The sequence below is a fragment of the Eleutherodactylus coqui genome, chromosome 3 (genome assembly GCF_035609145.1).
Source record: "Eleutherodactylus coqui strain aEleCoq1 chromosome 3, aEleCoq1.hap1, whole genome shotgun sequence".
Taxonomy (NCBI): domain Eukaryota; kingdom Metazoa; phylum Chordata; class Amphibia; order Anura; family Eleutherodactylidae; genus Eleutherodactylus; species Eleutherodactylus coqui.
The window spans coordinates 11,583,153-11,588,992 of NC_089839.1; the positions used below are offsets into that span (position 1 = coordinate 11,583,153).

Sequence of the window (5,840 nt, forward strand, 5' to 3'; positions counted from 1 at the left end):
TGTATATTACAAAGTGCATTAATATGGCCATACAGAAGTGTATACCCCCACTTGCTTTCGCGGGACAACCCCTTTAACTCCTTAATGTCACAAGATGTAAAGTTATGTACTGGGGGTTCAAGGTTTGTATGGAGCTGGATCGGGAGCTGATCCTGCTCCATATACTGCGGGTGCTGGCTGTTTTTGACAGCTGGCAGCCGCACACAACAGCCACAAACAGGGTGAATGCTGATCACCGCTGTTAACCCTTCAGACAACAGCATTTAAATGCCCCAATTGGTACTCGGGGGTCCCAAGTGACCCCTCCGCAATGCAATTGTGAGATACTGTTCAGTTGTCGTGACAGCATTCTGAAGGCCCCCAGGGCTGCCATGGCTGATTGCCTCTCAAGCCATGCTTGTGGCGTGGCTTGACCGACCGCCTGTCAGAACACAGTATAGTGCAATACTATCGTATTACATTATACTGTATGAGCGATCAAACAATAGCAGGTTCAAGTCCCCTGTGGGGATTAAAAGAAAATGTAAAAATGAGTTTCAAAAGTTTTCTTATTTATTAAAAACAATAAAAAGTAATAAAAGTAGAAGAAAACCTTTCCCCATATCTATAACAAAAAAATCAACACTAAAAAATCTAAAACATATTTGGTATTTCTGCATCCGTAAAAGTCTGAATAATCAAAGTAAGGGCTTATTCAGACATGCGTATATCAGCAGAGTTTTCACGCCTGGCTGATATACGCTGTCCCTCTCTGCAGGGGAAGGAGGCGGGACTGGAGCAGTGCACTGAGCTCCCGCCCCCTCTCCGCCCCTCGCCACTGTTTGCAATTAGAGGGGGCGGGAGCTCAGTGCACTGCTCCCGGCCGGCCCGCCTGCTCTTCCTGTAGAGAGGGACAGCATATATCGGCCAGCTTTTCATGCCCGGCCGATATACGCACGTCTGAATAAGCCCTTACGCATTATTTATTCAACATGGTAAACATTGTCAGAAAAAAAATACAGAACGCCAGAATTGCGCTTTTTTTTGTCACCTTGTGTCCAAGAAAAAATGTAATAAAAAAACGACCAAAAAAAACGCATGTACTCCAATAGGTAACTACGGGACGTCCCTCAAAATACAAAACCTTCATAAAAAAGTTATGGCAGTCAGAAGATGGAGACAGAAAAGAATTGTATTTTATTTCTAAAAGATGGCGGAATTGTAATTTTTTCTATTTTACTCCAATTAAAAATTTTAAAACTTTTTCAGTACATTATACGGTACATTAAATAGCGCCACTGAAAAACACAACTCGTCCCGCAAAGAACAACGAGCCGTCAGACAGCCACTCCAACAGAAAAATAAAAAAATACATTTTTTGAAAGTGGTTAGGAAAAAACAAAAATGGAAAAAAAAAAAGTTCTGCATCATTAAGGGGTTAAGAGACCAACATTTTTTCTGCAAAACATAGAATCAGTGATAAAGGTAACTATGCGGTTATATATATATATATTGCATCACCCAAATGAGCTCTCTGTGTTTCAGGGATTGATATGTAAATTCTCTCTATGCTGATTAGTACATATGGGATTGCCGTCAATCATCAGTTTGGGGAGGCGGGGATAATGTAAAGTGGCGTAATGCCAAACCACTGATATAAAAGAGCCCTGCCCATGGGGGAGGTTTCATTAAAGGGGCCGTCCTCCTTTTCTGACTTCCATTGTGTGTGAGAGAGGATTATACGTACATTAAAATCCCACAAAAATTTTTGCTGCATTATTAAAAAAATGTCTTTTTTTTGCAGAAACACTTTCCATATTGCAAGGTCACATGACATTTTAGTCATTGTTGATAATTCGTTGTGTTGCAATCATGATTTTCCTATAGTGATTACACTGCGTGAATGACAATTCATTGTAACATAGTAACATAGTATGCTAGGCTGAAGGAAGACAAATGTCCATCTAGTTCAGCCTGTTTCAACCACCTCCCCTTGTTGGTCCAGAGGAAGGCAAAAGCCCCAATGAAGTCGATTTACCCCATTTTGAGGGAAGAAATTCCTTCCTGACTCCATAGTGACAGACAGACTAATCCCTGGATCAACACTCTTCAGAGACTCCCCCTTCCTGACTCAAAGTCCAGCAGTCGGAAGATACCCTGATCAACAACTCGCTGGTCGCCTAATGTCTATATCCTGTAATATCCTTCCTCTCCAGAAAGACATCTAGACCCCTCTTAAACTCCTCTGTGGATTTTGCCATCACCACGTCCTCAGGCAGAGAGTTCCACAGTCTCACTGCTCTTACAGTAAAGAACCCCCTTCTGTGTTGGTGATGAAGCCTGCTTTCTTCTAGACGAAGCGGATGCCCTCTTGTTACCATCGCAGTCCTGGGTATAAACAGATCCTGGGAGAGATTGTTGTATTGTCCCCTCATGTATTTATACATAGTTATTTGGTCGCCCCTTAGCCGTCTTTTTTCCGGGGTGAATAATCCCAGTTTTGGTGCCTCTCTGGGTATTCCAGTCCTCTCATTCCATGTATTAGTTTAGTTGCCCTTCTTTGAACCCCCTCCAGCACTGCAACATCTTTCCTGAGCGCCGGTGTCCAGAACTGTACACAGTCGCCCTGTCGCCCCCACTAGCAATGGTGGCCCAATCAGAGTACAAACCATTTATTACCACTCTCTGCTTTCTATCTCTGAGCCAGTTCCTTACCCAGCTACACACATTTTCGCCCAGACCGAGTTGTCTTCTTGTCTAAACCTGGTGTCAATAGTTATAATTAGAGTCCCTAAATATAAGAAATAGTGGTCTGTCTATCACGTCACTTAGGTCCTTTAGGACCCTTAGGTGTATTCCATCTGGGTCCATCGATTTGTTGATTTTAATCTTTTTTAACTATCTCTGTACTTCCTCCCTATTTTGTGGGGGGTTCATTTTATCCCCCTGCATCTCGTGTGAAATTTCTTTTTCTCTCGTGAATATACTTGAGAAAAACTATTTAATAGATTTGCCTTCCTCCCATTGTCTTTTATGGTTTCGCCTGCATTATTTGTTGAAGGGCCAGTGCTCTCAGTGCAGATCCTTTTACTGTTTATATAATTGAAAAGTAGTTTAGGGGTATTTTTGTTCTCTTTGGCGATCAGACTCCCTGCCTCCTCCCCTGGCAGTTTTGATCTTTTTCTTACATATTTTGTTTTTTATCCTGTATGTTTTTAGTGCTTCTTCGCTGCCTTCTTGTTTTAATCATTTAAATGCTTTCCTTTTATCGCTTAATGCCACCCTTACAGTCTTGTAGAGTCACGTTGGTTTCCTTTTACTTGTAGTTCTTTCATTTTTAAAGGCTATGAACTGCTCACATGAGGTAATTAGGATGTTTTTAAACCTAATTAATGTTGCCAAGAGTAATTCTGAGCTTTACTAAAGTTTGTATTTTTTGTCGCTCCCTGATAGAGTTTTTTTATTGAATGACAGCTAGAAATTAATTATATTGAGGTCACTGTTTCCCAAGTGTCCCTCAACCTGCACCCCCGTGATTCTGTCCAGTTTGATAGTTAATAATAAGTCCAGGATGGCGCTCTCTCTAGTTGGCTCCTGCACAAGTTGACTAAGGTAGTTATCTTTAGTTGTTCTAAAGACCTTATCGCCCTTGTGAGAACCACATTTTCCCTTATTCCGTTGCCAAGGGCCAAGTGCCTTGAGCTTTAATCCTGGCTGATAGTAAACATACGGCACAGCATTAAAGCTTTTGCAAGCTAGCAGGAGCAGGTCGGGTCCCCAGCTGTCAGACACAGCCAAGAACCTGATGGAGAAGACAAAAGCAGTTTCCTCCAGAGGTCTGATATGACATCATGAGATATTTAAAAAAAATTACAGAATAAAATTACAATGTATATAGAAAAACAACCGACCGCTCACAAAGTGTCGCCATATCCGCCCTGTAATCCAAGACTATACAAATATATATAAAAACGTCCTAAACAAAATGGTGAACCAATTCTTGTACTTTATTTCAATGCAAATATAATAATTTAAAAAATAAAGAACAATGAATTCAAACATTTTTTTAACTTTTTGTATATATTACCTCTAATAAAATAGAGAACTGGAAAAAAATGGGGAAAATGGGTATTAAAAAATAGCCCTAAATGTAACAAAAAAAACTAAAGGTGACAAAAATAATTTTGTCAGGCCATAAAAAAAATAGGACAATAAAACCACCACATGGGTAAAACTGCTAAAAAGTGTCCAGTCATTTAGGACCAAAACACTCTGGTCTTTGAGGGGTTTATGTACTACGGTATACCTGCTCCAGGTAGGAATCTACTTTCACTTTTCTGGCCCCAGATGCCCAGATCAATGTCTGCCCTAAATGCCCATTCTAATGCCTTTTCTAGCTGCCCCTTTAATGTCATTGCCCAAAGTATTCTCTTTCAGTGCTCTTGCCACAGGCACCTAAATACATGTTTACCCCAGATGCCAAGTTTTATGTCAGCCACAGGTGCCTATTTGATTTCTCTTCTCAGTAGTCACGTTTAAAGTACTATATCTGCTCAAGATGCCGCTCTTAACATCACAGTCTCAGGTGCCCACCTTCAATATTCTTGCCACAGGTGCCCAAGTCAGTGTTTGCCCCAAATATCATTTTTCAGCACCCTTTAACACCTTCCCCATGTGCCCCCTAAGTATCCCTGTCCAAATATTTTCTTTCTATGTCCTTGCCATAGGTGCCCAAATAAGTGTTTACCCCAGGTGATAAGGTTAGTGTCTTATCGGGTGCTCGCTTAAGTTTTTCCCCCTCAGGTACCTGTTTAGAGTATTATAACTGCCCCAGCTACCCCCTTTCACTGTCCTGGTCCTAGATCAGTGTCTCCCCCAAATACCGCCTTTCAATATCCATGTCCCAGGTGCCTAGTTAAATGCTTTCCCTATGTGCCCTTTTAGTACCCCTTTCCAAAGTACCCTATTTCAATGTCCTTGCCATAGGGGCCCAAATAAATGTTTACCCTAGATTCCAATTTGTCAGCCTGAGGTGCCTCCTTTAGTTTCTCTCCCTCAGATGTCCCCTTTAATGCTCCAGGTGTTTCATTTACCATCCCAGCTCCAGGTGCCCCATGTCAATTTTTTGGCTGCAGGTGCTCAGATAAGTGTTTGCCCCAAATACCATCTTTCCACCTCCTTGCCCCAGGTGCCCAGTTTATTCTCCATCCCAGGTGCCCTTGTTGGCATCTCCACCTCTGGTGCTCCTTTTAGTGCATCTCCCCCAGGTGCCCAGAACCATCCAGCTAGTTCCAATAACATATCATGCAGTAGCTCTAGCATAGACAGAGTGGTGATGCAACATCCTACACAAACTCAAGTGCAAGTCTCAATGGGAAAGCAGTTTACCTTAAGGAAGTTCAAGGAACCATAGAGTTGTGCTCTGACTTTGTTCTCTCTCCTCTACTTCCAATAAAGAACTCTGGAGTTAGTATATTGTATTGCTTTCGTATTGTTCCTCCTTCTTCTTCAGCAGCCAGCAGTGTCCTTGCCTTGGTTAAACATTGGCCTATTGTACGGTATCTGTATTGTTGTACGTTTGCCAATCAGTAATTGGCTTGTTTTTGAGGTTTCCCTTCAGACAGGTGAGTGTGGAGCAGAAGGGAATCTAGCTGAGCCCTGGGGATGTGAGCTCTACCTGTAGCTACATGTTATTATAAGGCAAAGGAGCCTCCCCCCTCTGGAAATAGTCATGAATACGTCACCTAAGCTGGAAGTGTCACCTGAATGTGTGCCAGATCATACAGGGTTCACTGTTGTAGACACAGGAACGGCCAGTTACCTGTCCTTCTGGATTAGCTTTCTTACTCCTATCAAGGACT

At 42.1% G+C, this 5,840-nt stretch overlaps 1 protein-coding gene across 1 annotated transcript in view; it reads right to left on the reverse strand.

Moving 5' to 3' along the window:
- LOC136620387 (calpain-13-like) overlaps nt 1–5,625 on the reverse strand; it is a 139,757-nt gene extending 134,132 nt beyond the window's left edge. Inside the window, exon 1 of the mRNA XM_066595122.1 lies at nt 5,368–5,625. The gene's annotated coding sequence lies outside the window, so the exon portion shown is untranslated. The remainder of the gene's footprint in view (nt 1–5,367) is intronic.
- Between the last annotated feature and the right edge of the window lie 215 nt (nt 5,626–5,840).